This window comes from Manacus candei, unplaced genomic scaffold (assembly GCF_025592945.1).
Source record: "Manacus candei isolate 608988 ecotype Guabito, Panama unplaced genomic scaffold, ASM2559294v1 h1tg000077l, whole genome shotgun sequence".
NCBI lineage: Eukaryota > Metazoa > Chordata > Aves > Passeriformes > Pipridae > Manacus > Manacus candei.
Window position 1 is genome coordinate 5,339,499 of NW_026138125.1, and position 18,358 is coordinate 5,357,856.

Below are 18,358 nucleotides of genomic sequence, written 5' to 3' on the forward strand. Positions count from 1 at the left end.
GACTTTTGAAGCAAAACTGAAAGATTTGTATTAGTCAATCATTACGAAAAGAGAAACTCCTGACCTTGCGTTTATACATTTACATGAAATCATTTTGAGGAATCATCACTTTCAATCTCTAAACCCTTACCAGAAAAACTGGGAAAGTTGTCCAAAGTGATGGCCTGACTGTAGTTAATTTTTAGTCTTATCTAAAGTTCACTTGCCAGGAACTTCCACAGCCCATGGATGGTGAAGAGACTTTCTGTCCAGGTGACTTCCAGTAGTACAAGACCAGACATGAAAATCATCTTACAAAATATCCCACATACATGCAGAAAAATGAAAACCTGGCTAGGTTCTGATTGCTTTTTACAGTTTGTGATGTGAAATGAGGCCTTTGGCAAAGAAACCACCCATGGATTTTAAAGGCATAGAGAACCCGCTCTGCTGGTCCTGCCTTCCCAGGTTTTCTGTGCACAGTGTTGCCCCTTCTTGTGCTTGGTTTGCACTGTAGGAAGGGCTTCTATCTCCTGTGGTGGCTGTGATATTTTATTATTGGTATTTCAGTGATTTAAATAAAATATTGCACAAAGCAAGTTACCATATGAACAAAAAATGCCACTCGTTTCCCTTGCTCTGCTCCATCCTGGGGTTGGTAAAAGAGTGAAGCTCATGGATTTAAGCCCTTTGGTGCTGAGGCACATGCCCAAGGTCTAAAACTTGTTGCTAGTTCTCCTGCCCCTCTGTTATTTAATGGGAGCCATAGGGAATTATGTGGCTTTCAGACCAGGGCAAGCAACCAGAAATTGCGTAGAAGAAGGTGCAACAACCCCATGAAAGCTGCACGTGTCTCCCTGCTGCAAAAGTATCCTCTACACATCAGAAATTATCTCTATAATGGAAAATATTGTGGATAAAAAAATTAATGGAAGGTAAGAATGATTTAAGTTAAATAAACTGAAGTTTTTCTGCTGCTACAACCATATTTCCCAGTTAGTAAATCGTAGTGAGATGCTGAGGTTGTAAATCCATCCTTGCTGGGGGCAACCCTGCGAGAGAAGCCACGGTCGGACCCTCAGCCAGGAGCAAAGGGAATTCTCACTCGGAGCACTGCAGTGAGCCTGGCTCCTCTTCCTCTCCAGAGGTCACATCCTTACCCCAAACATATGTGTGCTTTCCTTGAGCAAGTTTTGTTGACGTCTGTTTGCTAAACGAATGTCGTCCTAAAAAACACAAACTGTTGCATGGTTTTAAAGCAAAACCAGTTTGGTACTGATGATTCACTCCTCGCTGCTCTGCCCAGGCACAGTGATTCCCTTCTGATTTTCTCTTCTTCTCTCTCTTTTTTTTTTTTTTTCCCTCCATGAAATTTCATTTCCTGACAGTTGCAACATTTCTGAGCTGTATTGTTTGCAGTTGGGGACTCCCTCTTTTTCGAGCGTGCTGAAAGTATATTTAGTTACTGGCTGGGTATGTTGGAGATGTGGATTTAAATTTAAGTTTTCCTTAACTTGGAGGTTTGGTAACGAAAAAAACCACTCTGTGTCTAAAAGGATAGATTTCATTCTGGGTGTGGGTTATTTGAGGGCCCTTGTACTATCTGCATAGGGGAACAGAGGACTTGGAATCTTGGAAAAGGTCAGGTTGGATGAAACTCTGAGCAACCTGGTCTAGTGGAACGTGGAGTTTGGAATGAGATGTGTTTTAAGGTCTCTTCCAGAAGTTCTGGGTTTTCTTCCAGTCAAAAGGCGTTTTGGGATGATGTAAATTGCTATGAAAAGAAATTCATTCCACAGTTTTCTTCTTGGATCCTGCTGCAAATTTAGGATTGTGTGAGGATTTGCATCTGTATCTGAACTGATACAGATACAGGCACCTGATGGGGAGTGATGTCACTTTTTGGATAGAAGCATTTCACAAGGATATTGTCACTACTACTTTTCCTCCTCTTTTTTATCCCTGTGGGAAGGGATCTGCAAATAACACAATTTCTAGAGGGACAAAGGCTGCAGGAAAAAATTTTGATGTCCTGATACCACATTTTGAATTATTTTTGACTTTTTTTCTCTCCGTCTCTGAAATTGCTAATAACAGATGCTTGAATTCTAGTCAAGTGAAAAATTCCAAATGATTTCAAAAGAAGTTGGATTAGATCCTAGCATCAGTTTGGCACCTATGAAAATACAAACATATGCAAGGGCTTCACTTTCAACTGCATTCAAAAACATTATTTAAAAAAACCCAACAGCAAAAATTTTGAAATTACTTATTTAGAAGATAAATATCTTCAAAATTTACAGACATTTCTGATAGGAAATTTAAGGCATTGATAACAGTTTCAAATGAAAATTTGAATAAAGACCATGTTGTCTATTTTTTTGAACTCATCATCCCAATTTTTGGGGTTTTATCTTCAGGAATCCTTGGTTCTGAGGGCACCATACTTTGGCTCAGGATTCCTGTGTATATATTTGATTTGGGTTTACTCTTGGGGTGTTCTGGGCTAGTTGGGCTCGAGCATATGGTTTGATTTTTAAGTCAAGTGACACCACTTCTTACATATGCACATTACTCATTCACCATGCAAGTTCAATAAAATCAAGGCATCTTTTATTTTTTTATTTAAAGCTGACAAAGAAGTCATACTTAAAAACCAATCTAGGAAATTACTTCATTGTCAGAATTATTTCCTCTGATCATTTCCACGCTTTAATTTCTATATTATTCTTTCTGTAGCTGTGGTGGAGGACTTTTACCACTGGAATGAGTGGGAAAATGACATCATAGCAAAATGGCATGTTTTTTCAGCTCTTAAACGGCTGAACTACAATTAATCAAAATTGGTGTGATTTTTATGAAGTGATACGACCAATAATTTAGGATTTTAATTGGTACGTGAAATGTCTTATTTTTTTTTAAAGGCGTAAACATTTAGAAATAGCTTTTTTTTTTGTTTAAGAACAGCACAAATTTAATATTATCACGTGACACTGACATCAAATGTCATCTCTATGATATATATATAGGCAAATATAAGGTGGCTAAGAGATGTCTACTTTTCTTTGCCCTGTACCAGAGGGGTGTTGTTCCTAACTCTTTGCAAAAGATAGCTTGTTTCATTTGAAGTTGCACTAAGCAGTGTATGGGATGGCAGCCTGCCAGTTAGTGATCCATTTTCTCAGAAACCGAGTTTGAGGCCGTGCCAACCAGCCCCATACATCTTATCTCCAGCATCACAGTGCAGCCTCGTAATTCGTGCGAAATTATGTTTGACGTTAAATTATAAACCCTTAGTGTAATAATAAAAAAAAATAAATAACCCTAAAAGCAAATTAAAAATTATGTTTTCACTGGAGCAGGTTATAAGCCCACTAGAAATGCGATCTGTAGTCATCAGTCTACGGGCAAAATTCCATTTCTCAAGGGTGTGTTGGTTTGTTTTTTTTTTTTTCCTTCTCTACCGAGCAAAAAAAGCTGCAATTCAGAAAATTAGGTTTAGGTAGTGCAGGAGTATAGTTTTTACTTGGAGGTGATGGATAAGACTCCTTTTAATTAAAAAATTGGTCAGATGTCTTGCAGGAGGATGTAGCTGTGGCACATCCCTACCTATCACAAAAACTTGAGCTTTTTTGTTTGAAAAAAGGATTTTTTTTTTTCTGAAACAACTAGTGAAGAGGTAAAGCAAATGCTGTCCAGATGTTGTCCCAGATCCAAAATCTTGTTGTGTGACCATTGCAGTGGTCCACTGTCACCAGCTGTGGGTTTGGGGAGGCAAAGCTTCCTTGTGTCCCAGAGATGTGATGCTGTACTTCACTTCTTAATGTCTCTTAAAAGCTCACAGATAAACATCAACCTTTCGAAGGCTGAGAGAAAGAAGACATACTGGCTGAAAGTAGAGTTAACAGGAGGGATAGAAAGTAATTTATTTTTTTTTTAAATCCATGCAAATTTGCTAAATTACCACTGGGTACATAGCAACACCCTTACATCACGTTATTTTTACACTTAAACTCAAAAATTGATTTCCAACAGAATTGTGGAGAATTATTTATATTCAGAAATATTATAAAGTAAGGAAGACTTTTACTAAATGTTTTCAAGTCTCCCCACATAGCCAAAATCCTATGTCAAGTTCAAACATTTCCTGGTTTGCCAGTATCATCTGTCAGGATGAGTTCACAGGGCTAAAAGCATTAAAATCTTGCAGATCTTTCTCTACACAATTTTAAAAATGCTGGTCATATAAGAAAAAAAAAAAAAGATAATTAGTGAGAATATTTCTGAACAGTCTAAGATTTTTTTGCATGTAAAGTTCTTCTAATTAACTGAAATTCAAGCTCCAGTGAAAATGGTTTTAGGAATACTTCAGTGCCCAAACATATGAAAATTAATCCACAGTCACTTAAAATCTGACTTTAACTTGCTCTACAGAGTGGACTTCACTTTAAACTTAGAGCCTAGATAATTACTTGACACCTCTAAGTTCATACTTATCACCACCTCCTCACAAAACCAGTGAGATGTTCGTGTTCATTTATAATGGGCTGAAATAGGTTATTCACTTTTAACTTGGGTATTATTTCTTTCTTTAGGTGTCCTAGAACACCAAGATTCAGAGTTTATCTATTTCAACGCCCTAGCTTGGCCCATTGCAATCTTCTCCTTGCCTGGTAGTGTCCTGGAGGAAGACCATGGGTTGGGATAAGCTCCGTTCCCCAGTGACCGACATGGGACAGAGTAGGTTTTCTGAGGTGTTTCTGAGCTCGTGTCTCTGCCTCCATGAGGTGCAGACACTACTGGTCTGCATCCAAGATAAGACTTCAAAATGATTGCCAGGTAACTCCAAACATTTTCATATCTTCCAGTGCCAAATCAATTCTAGCATTGGAAATTAATTTCCTAGCGTGTTTTGGGAAGGAAGAGGTGAATTAATTACTGTGGACACCATGATACCATCCAAAGCCTACAGTCAGTCGCTCGTTCAGATTAGCATGAAACCAGTAGTAATTGGGTTCCGCTTCTTTATCATTCAAGAGCTCTTTTACATGACAAGAGGATGCAAACATCTCCAAGGGATACCTTTGGCGCTTCCACTGCTTTAATTTCTTTGCACACCCCTGTTCATTATTGAATCTTGGAACCAAAGCAGGATATGGGGAGGTCTGTCCGTCTGCTTTATTTCACCTAAGCAAACTCTGCACTCCCTTGTTGGCACAGGAAGCATTTACAAAAGTTGTTTAAAGAGCAATTGCTCTTCTTCACCGGAGAGGCTGTTCTTTGCTCAGAATTTAAATCAGGTTTGTGATGCAGAAGGGAAATGTGAGGCTTCTGAGCTGTGTTTGTGAGCTGAGCACTGCTGACGGGCTTCATGGTGCCTCAACAGAAGGAGATCTCATCGGACTGGCTGTGTGTTCAGGCAACTATATAGCCCCATATTGCTCTTCACCATTAAAATTGCGTACCGAAGACAGAATTAGGAGGTTTAAAAGTGCGTAATGTAAATAAGTTCTGAATGCTGTCAAGTAAATGTAATTGTATTGTTGAAACTGGAGATCCTAGAGCAATACTGGTGAAGAAATCAAGTCCTATGTCTATGGGAAAGAGTTTAACTGATACAGATTGTAGGTCAACAAGTGGTGTTTACGCTGCCTGTGCTTGTTGTTGTTGTTGCCGTTACATTTTCTATGTGTTTTGCTATGAAGCCTCATTCTCTTTATCTCTCTTGACAGATGGAATCAGTAAATGTTACATTATCAAGTTTCATCTAAAAATGTCTTCCATTGATAGTGCATTTATATCGTGTCATAAAAGCTCTTTGTACCAAAGCATGGAGAGCTGGGAAAATCCTAACTAGTGAGTAAGCTTGCATTTTGGAAGTAGTAAAAAAGTTCTTTGTTCTACAGCATCCTATTTTTAGAGTGAACTTAATTAAAGTGAGTAAGGAATTTTGAAATTTGGAATAGGAAAAATTGGGTCATTATTAATTATTATGTATATAATAAATCCAGGGGCTGTGGTCTTTCTTCTTCACAATGCACGTATGTCTTTTCCTTCCTCACAGGCATTTTTCATTACCAAAGGACTCTATTTCCCTTCTCCAAGGCCCTGGCTTAGCAACTTGCTGAGCTGAGAATCTAGTTGTAAGCACACAAGGAGGACTTTTTTTTGGGGGGGGAGTGTTAAATCTAGACATTGTCAAGAGCATTTCCGAGCTGAATTACGCATAACGGCCTGTCAAAATCCAGTTTCTCTATTGCATTTCTGCAGCCGCTTTTCCTCCTTCCAGTCCTTCAACACCTTCTCCCTTTCACCTGCTCCCTGTCAGTCTGCAGCCCAGGAATTCATGTCTCTGTAAATGGGAAGGTGATGCTCTTGGGACCACGGAGAATAATAATGTCCCCAGCTCATATTATTTTCAAGTGGTGTTCATAGTCCCTAATCAATATAATTCAGCTTGGTTTTCTCTTCTTGGCCCCTTTTTCTTCCTCTGACTCTTTTTCAGAGTCAGCATTCCTCTTGTCAACTGCTTTTTCTTTCCTGTTTTCTTTCTTCCCATCACCCCTAGCTCCTGAGCTCCCTTGTCACCTCACTGACTTGGATTCTTTCCCGTAGATACTTGGTCCTATTACGAGTTCCCATCTGCCAAATCTCCACTTCTACTGCTGCTGCGTGTGTAAAACAATGTGCTCTGGGGTCAGGCAGGACAGAAGTGACCTGTGTCATCTGGGCCCCTCCTTGCTTCTGAATCCCTGGGGAAGAAAGTGCCCAGGTACAGCAAACAGCTCATCTGCAGTTCCTGGGTTTGGAGTAGCAAATAGGATCTCTTCCAACTTGTACCACGCTTTTTACTCCTCTCTGAAACAAAAAAAACCACTGAAAAACGTGGATTTTTCTTTTTTAGTAGTTCCTAACTAAAAGCAATGAAAATTCACTTCTACCTTTTTTTGTGTCTAGTTTTAAAAATTCAAGGTTTGATTGCCTCACCTTTTGAGAAACGGGGAAACACTGGGACATAAAGTGCTCCTTCTGTCCCCTTCTCTCAAACTTGTCTGCACACTGCAGCTGGAGTGTAGTAATTATTGAGCTTTCCACAAAGATTTCCTAAATAATTTGTTCTAAATATGCCATGTTGGTACGAGATCACCATTATGATTCTTCTGGTTATACAGGGATTGCTAAACTGCCAGGACTGGACTGGTTTGTGCTATTCAATATCTGTTTTTACACTCATAATTCTTGGATTATTCCCTGTGACATCCTGTCAAATCTCTTCAGTTTGGCCTCTTGTAAATGACGCCCCTTGGGTTTCTCTGAGTGCCTACAAATAGACAGGAAATGTTCAGCAGTGATTAAGGCCCATCAATATACTCTGTCAAGTAGCTGCTGTATTTAAAACTATAGGTGGATAGATCTTAGCAGCAGAAAAATTCGTGGAGTAAAGTAATTATGATGTTTATTTCTGTGCTACACAAGAGAACTCTAGATACCTATAATGTATTTATACAAAACAATGTACTTAGCAGAATGAAAAAATAAAGAACAAATAATTCATAGCAGGGTTTGTATTTTGCCTCATAAAACTCCAATTTATTTTAATTGGAGGTATTAACTACTATATGATTACTAAAGTGCAAAAGTAAATATGGAAAGAAAGACAAGAAAATGAAGTTTTTACTGCAGTCCAACATTAGCTTTTTTCACTTCAGTGTTGTTTTTTCCATATGTGACGTGCAGTTGTAATGCAATAGCAAGTAGAGAGATTATTATTATTACCAGCTTTCCAGTAACAGGTGAAAGGTAATTCCTTCCAATTCTTTCCTAGACCGAAATTTCTCTGTGGCAAATAACAGTCTTGAACTGCTGATGTGAGGCTTCATGTTTGCATCTGCCAGCTTTGGAGAAAGGGCTTTTAATCTGCTCCTACACGGCATTAGAAGGAATTCTTCTAAAGATACACGGAGAGCAACTAAGTGTTCAGAGGGGAAAGGAAAAATATCTTGGATCTGGTTGGGTTTCCCTCCAAAACATGCACAAATCTCTTGATAAATGCAGTGCTGAAGGTCATGCTTTGCACATGCAGTAACACACCCTGTGTGTTATTTTTACAACCCATCCACAGGTATGTTGCATATTCTAAAGAAGTGCATTAGTTTAAGAATTTTGGTGCCATGTGGCAGATTCTCAAAGGAGATCACTTTGAGAATTAAAATTACTAGCTCAGGGGCCATGTCTTTTTTTCACTTGTCTCTGCTTTTAGATCAAGGGGGAGCAGCTTATTTTGAAAAAAAACCCCAAACTTTGGTTTGAATGGTCTGTCCAGGAATGAGTTAGACACTGTCCTGCCTCTTGTCAGATTATTTCTCATTTTGGAGCTTTTCAACCACCTTTCTATTTGTGTTTAAAAGTAAACCATGTTGTATTTCATGCTTCTAGAGCCTGGTCCTGCAACCCCTTACAGCAATGTGTGCCACCTCTCTGCTGGATTGATGTTGGGATGATGATGAAGCCAGCACTGGGTTTGAGACACTTTGCTAATTCAGCTCCAAGCCTGCAAATTTTAAAACTGCTCTTAGTGGTGTTCCTATTTTCAGGGAGAGGGGAGTAGGAGGACAAAAAAGAAAGTGTAGCCAAGTTTTAAAATTAGAGCTAAATTTCAAAAGTCCTTGAATTCAAGGGATGTGATGTCAGGTGCTGGTTTATTTTAGAGATAGTGGCTCATACTGGCAAGATTTAGATCTGTGATCACTCAGACTCCTAAACTTTGGGATCAGGGCTTGGATTTGGCCTGGTAATTTAGGCCTCTTTCCTTTCCTGGTTTGTTATATATGCATAAAACTTCTAAGTCTTTTACTCAGACCCCTACACAGCCCATGAATTCTTGCTTCAGGTGTTCCCTACTGTGTGCAGACACCAATATTAAGCTTGCCAACCTATTACTCCCATTCAGGCTTCACAATGACTGCTCAGATACATTTAATTAAAATGATAGACTAGAGTTCACCCAAGAAGTGTTGAGATAACTTCATTCTGTAAGGGAAGAAACAAGATTAAAATCCAGAAGCGACCCCCACCCTGCTCCCTTCCCCGTTTCTCCAGAATTACCATCAGCTGTGTGATTATCTCCAGGGTTTCGTGGATGTGCATAAGCCCAAAGCAAGCCATGAACATCTACCCTTGAATGGAATGAATCTATCATTCATTCAAACAAACAAAACCCCTTCTGAGCCTAATATCCTTAGTGTCATCATTAATTATAATATGCAATCATAATCATTTTGGAGGTAGACCTGGGGTTAATTTGGCCAATCAACTGCTGATCTCTAACAGTGGCCTATTCAAGTGTTTGAAAATGATCCCCTGTAGTTCCTACATGTATGAAGGAAGTAATATATTGTGTTCTTTTTTCCTACAGGCTGCATGCCAAGGTATTAGTTTTTCCTGCAACTCCAATGCACAATAACTGGATACTTTTAGCTCTTATCATTTTTTTATGAACAGGTGGATAGGAAATCGTTTTGGCATAAAATAAACAGGGAGAGGTGCTGCAATGGGTTGTCTCTGTGGTTAAGGGCTTGCTGCCAGTCTTTTTTATTTTTTTTTATCTTTTCACTTTTCTTTTTATAGCAGGCTTTGAAACAATATGCAGGTTTGTTTTGTCAGAAGTACAAAGAAGGGGTCTTTTGTGGCATTCAGTTGTGTCACTCTCCTTCTACCTGTGCTGACACTGTGCTGCTCCCCAGGAGCTTTGCTTTATTTGACAGCAGCCTGGTAAAACTGATCTTAGTGAAATCCCAGAAGTAGAAGACATTGAGCAATCTTAACTGAGCTCTGCTTTTCTGTTTCAGTGTCCATACAACAGCTATGGCCTTTTACCATACTTAAATACATGCTGATGTACTTGTAAAGTGGAAGGGGATGTTTGTTGAAAAACCAAAATATAAACAATGTCTTTTTCCATTTCACAACAGCAGAGAGTACACAGTTGTGAAGGCATCAGCTTTAAATGATGAAACTTTAAAGTATTCCTATGGTATTTGAGAAAATAGGCCTGTAGGATTCACATTAATTGAATTAATTGCATGTCCTATGATTTGATTGCCTTTAGTGGCATCCCAAAATCAGTTGTTTGGATATGAAGTTATAAATGGAAACAAGTGGATCTGAGAGGTTCCTTTTCACCGATAAATTAATAAATGGTGGCCATAATGACTTTAATAAAACAGCTGATTCTTCATATAATGAGAGGCTGAACAAAATTAGATGTCTGCAACAAACATCTCTTTTCCCTGTGTCTAAAGAAACACTTCCCAAATCAAGGCCACCAGTCACACATTGCTTTAACCACGGTGAGCTGAACTGGTTCAAAGTAACAGAAGGGGGGAAAAAATGATGTCTGAATGATCATATCAATTCTTTCTCTCCTCCGCTTAAGGATTATTTTCTGTGAAAACGGATGATGTGCCTGAAAAAAAGCTCAGGATGGAACAAGGTGGTGATACGATGAAAAGCGGAAAAAAGCAATAGTTGGAGGATATTTCAATTTAAAACATTTTTGCCCACGTGCTAGTGTTGAGGAACTATGAATGGGCACAAATAGCTATTTTTAATGAAAGAAAAGAGTTGATTCACTCACAGGCAGCAGTAACGTAACTTATTTTATAATAGCAAGAGCCAAGCATATGGTATTCATCATTAGCAGTAGCAGCAGAAGCCGTTTCTGCTGGGCCGTGGCTGGATAACCCCACTCCAGGGGTGAGTCCTGCCTCTCCAGGCTCCCCACCTTCCCTCTGGCACCGATGCCCTGGCACTGCTCCTGTGAGTGCCCATGGCTCCCAGCCTCTCAGTGTGTTGTCTAAGATCCCAACCCCATCAGCTGCTCTTGTATTTGTGGTCTTCTCAATGAAGCAAGTTCCTTAATTAATAGTGTTTTACCTTTGTTTGCCCCTTTCTCATACTGGTTATGAGCTCTATTAATCTCCAGGACTGTCAGGTCTATCTGAAGGAGCAAAAAGTGCTTTCTATTTATTTTTCCCACTTCCTGTCTTAGCAATTGGCTGGGCAGCTCAGAGATCTGAATGAAACCTGCTGAAGTAGTGAGCAGCTTTTAAAATGTCTTTACCATTCCCCATTATCATTATGCTTGCACACTACAACAGCAGCTAAGCTTTGGCTTGACAGTCACAGTGATCATCTCTATTCCTCTATAGCTTTCAAAATGTTCCTCTAAAATAGAAATTCCTGGCAATACATCAGGATGGAGACAAATGTTTAATATCCATGCTACTAATGGTAAAACTGAGATACAGCTTGTTTTGAGTGGCTAAACCCGAGTGTGTTATGCAGTGAGAGATCTCCTGGCTGGGTAGCAGCCTCGCTAGGTCCCTGTCACACCAGTCTGTGCTACTAGAGCAGCTGAACTCAGCCCTACAGACACTTCAGCTCACTTATGGATGACCTTGGGTGTGCCCTCAGCAGTTATTGTGGTGCTGTGTTAAATTACACTCGAGATGAGAGGAAGTTTATACAGCTATTTGCATTCAGATATCAAGTTGGATGGCAAACCTTTTGCTGACTTGCCATGGATTTTGGAGCAAGCTCTGTGCTTTATTATATTTGTGGATATTTAACAGTAGGAAATGAGGTGCATGGAGATTGCTTAGAAAAGAGTAGAATCTCTAACACTGCATGAACTGCAGAAAAAAGATGTGCTGTTTCTAGTGAGGGTAATGACACGCAGGCACAGATTTCCCAAAGGTGGTGGGACTGTCCCATCCCTGGAAGTGTTCAGGGCCAGGTTGGACAGGGCTTGGAGCAACCTGGGCTCGTGGAAGGTGTCCTTTCCAATGGCAGGGTCTGGGCTTAGGTGGTCTTTAAGGTCCCTTCCAATCCATTCACTGATTCAATGATCCACTGCAACCTTTATTACCTGTCAGCATTCTCCTATGAAGTCTTTATTCTTATTAAAAGTCAGTTATTCCTCAACATCAATCTTTTCTCTCTCCATTTCTGCATTCATTTAAACTGAGAATGATGGATCCAGTAATGGGCTGCTCTGTGAGTGCTCTATTGTTGTTGTCCTCAAAATTCCAATTCAGTGTGTACTTTCCTTTTACAAAATCCCTTGGTATTGCGTAAAACATTGTTATGTTATGCTGTTACTAGATTGTGTCAAATCAGGAAAATAATTGGAAGCTACCATTCATCTCAGAATATTTTAATTAGTGGATTTATCTGTCCTAAATTGCTAACAACTTCCTCCTTGAAACTAGAAAAGTATGGAAGGCCTCATTAACTCTGGCTCTGTGTTGCACTTTAGCACTGCTAGAAGTGTTAAGTTTGTTACTAAAACATGAGTTTTGCTTTCAGTACATTTACATTCTGGTCTTACCCCCCCCACACACACCATCTCCAAGTTTTCCATATGAAATACAATGCTTCTATCTTTCCTTTTTCGTTAAAGGCTGGTCCATAATGATGGCAAAACTATGTGAATACTAATACATGTATTTGTATTCTCTACAGTGAAGGCAACATCAGTTTGTAAATATGTACAACAGTTTATTACTTTTAAGAAATATTGGAGGAATGCAAAGACGAGAAGTTTGGTAAGAAAGCCAAAATCCAAACAATGCTTCAAAGACTTTTAAAATAAATCTTTATGTTGGTGTTGACAACAATGAAGTAGTGCCATTTGAGACAGATTTTTCCATTGAGAGGCGATTTCAAAAACACAATTGTGTTTCATGTTTGGCCAAAGTAGTGTCCTATCTGAGGCCACCTAGATGCAGAACAAGCTGAATCCTCTTGGGCTAAATTAAAGCACCAGCCTTTGTCCTGGAGTTGAGGGACCTCTGGGATCCCTCTGGATTTCCAAGGAAGCTTCCCCGCTCACACATAAGCTTAAAGAGAAGTCAATGGCAGTTTAGGACTTTATGATTTATTCCACAGAGCAAAACATCCCAGATACTTTGAGATGAAAGAATTTCTGTGTCTCTGCTTTGGGCCCCACTTGGCTCTCCTAAATTTGGGTACCTGCTTGGCTGAGGCAAACTGTCAGCCCTTGTTTGACCAAGGCTTGAAATCCTTTAATGCAACAGGAGAATTGTAGCCTTTTTTTTTTTTTTTAATTTTATTTTAATGGTAGGTAATTTCTCCTTCATTCCCTTGGATCTTTTTCCAACCCTTGTAAACATTTGTGAGAAAACTGAACAGACTTGAGTTTTTACTTGAAAAGGGTCAGGCCTCTGTGTTTATGTGATGTTGAATGCCCATCCAGGACAGCCCTTGTTCTATGATCCACCAAGTAGGGTGGCAGCTTCTACCTGTCACCCTCCTGCAGCAAAGCAGAAGCAAGCTAATTAAGATAATAAATAAAAATGGAACAGGGCAGGAGGCTGGGGAAAGGTACAGGAAGGAGAAGAAGAGGAAGTTCTCTTTTAATTCTAAGGCTACGATTTTCCATCCCTTCTCGCATCCCTTGGGAGAGGAAGAGGAGGCTGGTGAGGCTGGCAGGGGGGCAGGTGGCTCCACTCTGCCCTGCTGTTTTCCCTGGGAGGAAGGGATGCAGCACCTCTGACCTTCAAGCCTGATGGCTGTATGGGCTGGGAAGAGCACTTTGGAGATTTGGTAGGAGCAGGCAGATTTTACCAATTTCTGTTGCCAAGCTGCATACCACAAATGTGTCTGTAAGCCCTGAGAAATAAATATGACTGCAGCTTTGTTTATAAGTGGCATAAAAGCAACAGAGACAGGCAGTCAACCAGCTTTTATAAATTATAATTTTAAACTGAAAAGATAATATGAGGTCAAGACTGCTGCTCTGATTTCCAGGAATTTTTATTTTAATTCTCTGATTTTTACCTCTTCCTCTTTCCTCACTTTTCCTCTTGTTCAAATGCTCAGAGCAGAATTACATGATGAAAAACGAGTACTATTCTTAAAGAGTAGAAGATAATGACTTCAAATTAAACTGTGGGACATTTTACATCTTTGAGCAACTTCACATTTTCCTGAGGTAAAAGGTGTGTAGCCCTTCAGCTTCTGTTGCTGTATTTTGGGACTTCAGCTGCAGGCATGTTAGTGAGCAGCCAAAATGGCCTTCACAGCACATTGGGGATCACAGATTTTAAATTAGGTATTTAAATTAAAAAACCAAAACCCTAATAACCATTCTACTACTGCTGTAAAATTCTCCCAAATTCAAAGGTCTAGTGCTTGCACTGCTGATATTGGTAGTAGATGCAGGAATTTGTATGAACTTTTGCTAATTAATCTCAACTGTTTATTTAAATCAAACAATATTTGCTTATGGTGTTTATCATGCAGATGTCCTTAGTTAGAATTTTTTTTTTTTCTTTTTAAAAGCTTTTATTGCTGCCTAATCCCTTTAAAAATACTGTATGTCACATTTATGAAATGTATTGGTACCAGAAAGAAGCAGACTACTTTGTTTTTAAACAAAGACCCCAGGATAAGGGGCAATGTTTTCCCCCTCACAGGTGATGGAGTACGTACAAAGAATGCAGCGGATAATGGCAGTCCTGTCCTCTGAACAGATGGTGATGGTCCTGTTGCTAGGATAAGGCCTGAAGAATTTAGTTTTTAATTCCACATTATTTGCCTCAGTGCCATGAATATCCCTAGGTTTCCTCAGGCAAAAATACAACAAATACACAGAAAGAGAAAGAGAAGTGACATGCGGATAGAAAAGGAGACAGAGCACGGGAAAGGACTGGAGCCAGGTCAATAGAAGCTTTTGGGAAAATGTCTGCTCAGCTGTCTGCAATCACCTGGGTTTGAAAGGCAGGCAGGAAGGAAGATTGGTTTGGCATGAGAACGAGGCCTTTGATGCTTTAGATACCACAGAGAAAAATACGCATTTCTTCCCATTAGAAGTCTGTTGACTTTCCTAATTAAGATAAACATGTTTCTGAAGAAGTTCGCTCTCACAGTACTACATTTGTAAAAACAACCATGCTTTTAAAATATATACACAGACAAGGACGTGTGCCAAGAACTAGTGCTGGTGTGGTCTTACAAATCACTTTACAGGAATATTTTTAAATCATTGCTTTATTTAAAAGTGAGCGAATTTCATTCCCTCCAGTCAATTAAATATCTAATTTCAACTCAAGTAGATAATAACCAAAAGTATTTTTATATAAATGAATGAACAGTTAGAAAACTGTTAAACACACAGCCCTCAAGCATGAAAAATATATTCGTTTAACTGTTTTATTCTTTTATTGCTAATTTACTACAGAGATTTTGCGCTTACATCATTTTTAGTTTGTGGCACTGGGGAAAAGAAATCTTATTTCAAAAAGATTAATTCAGATTGAAATTCTCGAGGATCTCTGTGCCACCTGAATTATTCCAACAACCATGTTGTGGATCTGGTGGATGGTGCTGGTAGAGTCGTGTTTTTTCCACAATGGCTGTTTTGAGAAATAAGCCTGTGATAAATCTCCAGTGACCCAGTCCCCATAACAAAGCACGTGTAAAATGTCAAAAAGCATGTTGAATTCATAAAAGGACACAGTGCCCTTACAAAGGTGCAATACCTGAGATTTGAGGGATTAATTGCAGTATTCTACCATTTCTAGGTGCCTGTGCAAAGCCAGAGTGTAGTAAGTGATTTAAAGGAACCCCCATATCCTTTACTCCCGTTGTCAGATGCTCAGTGATCAGTGTGTGTTTGGTTCAAATTGTTGGTTTCACCTCCACAGTGATTCTTGGATGTGATCCATGCCATCCACATCATGATATATCAAACAACAGTGTCGTGAAAAAGAGATCACATTGTACAAACATCTCATGTTCTGTGCCTGAAAATAAGCTGAGGAAAATGTAGATGAGACTATATGGGGCAGAATACATACTGTGAGCCAAAATACATCATATATGTTACTTACATGTGTGTGTTTACATATATGTATAATGCATGCTGTTATCTTTAAAAATCAACAGAATTTAATTGCATCAGTAATGGTGTGTTATGTTTCAGCAAGAGTTTCAGAATTGGCTTATTTGGAACAGAAATTTTTGCAGCTCTTCAAACAGTTCCTGTTTTCATTATGTGTCAAAAAATATTAATATGTAATATGAAATGGATCAGAATTTATTGATATTCAAATATTGATATATTGGGTACCAGATTGTCTTGGAACCTCATAATCTCCAAACAGGCAAGTAAAAACATTTTACCCTCTCACTAATATATTCTTTTTTAATATCCCTTAGCACTCCTTCATTTTTTACCTCAGTCTTTGGTGAAATTGGTGGTTGGTTCACAGAATTTCTTCTCCCACATCTTCAACATCTTGAAAATAAAAAATCCAACCAATGATTTTGTTTTCTTTCTTAGTACCTCTAAATGTCACCTGGCTGTTCTCAATTCTTACTCTTCTAAGGCACAGTCATTTGTTCTACTCAGAGAATTAACAGACTTTTGTTTAATATTAGATGTCCATAAGGGAGATGTTTTGGGTTCAGACAGCATCCAGCTATATGGGGGACACAGCTCTAGAAGTTAGAGGTCTTGGTGAGCCTGCTGAGTAGACATATTCTTCAATTTATTGTACAAAATGATGAGGTGAATTTGGTTCACAGCCCTTCATGTGTAAATAAATAAAAATACCTCTGAAACTTGATCGGAGATGAAAGAAGCCATTTCCGCCAGAGAGCCAGAGAAGTGGTTTCCCATGCCATGTGCTCTGTGATACACACAGGAGCCTTTGTGGCTTGTGTTGTTTATCCTTCATATTCTAGGAAGGAGTCAGATTCATGCCTTAAAATGAGATAATGTGTCACTTCTGACGTGGCTCTTTTTCTGGAGTTTGTGTCCTTGCTTTGAATGTTGGTTGTTCTTATAGAAGCCTGTCATGAAAAAAGTTATGTGTGCTATTCTTCTCATTTTCTGGTTCACAAAGTACAATGCACTGTGATCTTTTTGGATTATCAGAATGCAATCAGAATTGCAAAATGTTTTATTTCTTAATCTCACCAAGATTTCATATGAATTCCCTTAAAAACAAACTGAGTTTTCTTTCCTTTCTAATCTTAGACAATTTTTTTCATACAGTAGCAAAAGGTGCCAGTAGCACAGCTACCTCATGTAATGAAACACATAGATTTCTCTTCTACTTATTTTATTTCTCGCATTCATCATTCATATTTAATGCCACAGGCATTTGACTTCTTAATTCCCTATATTGAATTGAAGAGGCATGCACAGCATGCACTCCAGTTTAATGACCTGTAATTCTTCTTCATTGATGACATACTTTTTCACCTGGAAAACTTGTGGTGCCAAACTTCCTCTCACATGTGCGATGCAGTCAGTATCCTTAACAAGGTGGTGATGGCTGGAGATGGGAATGACTGGGAAGTGTAAGGTGCTAACCTTAAATGCCCCTTGGTTTGGGCAAACATTGGCCTAAGGGTTTTTCAGTTGATACACACACACACACATATATATATATATATATTTATATAATTCTTTTTTTGTAGTTAAAACTCAGTTGTTGACCTCTGCCCTGCTGGCTCTAGAACATGCTTTTTTGTTTATCCATTCTCCTTTTCTGAGCCAAATTTCAAGTAATACATAACTCTCCCACCCTAAGCTAATTAGAATTAATCTGCTGAGTAGGTCTGCCAATAATATTTTCAATAAAAAGGTTTCGTAGACCTCAGTAGGACCAGCAGATCACACAAAAGATAAATTACAGTATCTGGTGTCAGTATTTTGAGCTAAGATATGATGGACTAAGCACTACCCTGCATGTTATTATTTATTTACAGACATCTTGTAGGACTGTCGTAGTTATAGGGTTAGTTACTGGTAAAAGATTTTGGAATAAAGTATTCTGTAGAACTGCAAAGCATTCGGGCCATTATAAAAACATTGCACCTTTCCAGGTTTTCAAAGCACTTTAGAAGCATTTACCAATCCTCATAGCACTGAAACATGGGTAGTCTTATCTTTTATTGATTTCCCAAGTGGGTAGACTGAGACATTGAAGAGTTCTGGTTTGCTAACTGCGAGCACTCTGATAGCCAAATGCCATGTCTGAAGGAAAACAAAAAATGACACTGAATTCCCCCTCAAACTATTACAGGGAAACCTTCCAGAGAGCTTCTCTCTGATGCTTTCAGGGAAAGACACAGAGAGATGAAGTCACCTGTTGATTCAGGGAGAGCACTTCTGACTGGAAACAGGAGGGCATGGAGGTGTTTTACAATTAAAGTGAACTCCAGAGTAGAGGAAGAATATCTTTCATTCAAAACTTGCTCAGGGTGTGAATCCTTCATGGAGAAGGGTGGAGCGTGGATGGAGAGGGAGAAGATTTTCAGAAGAGGAGGTTTAAGTGGGAGA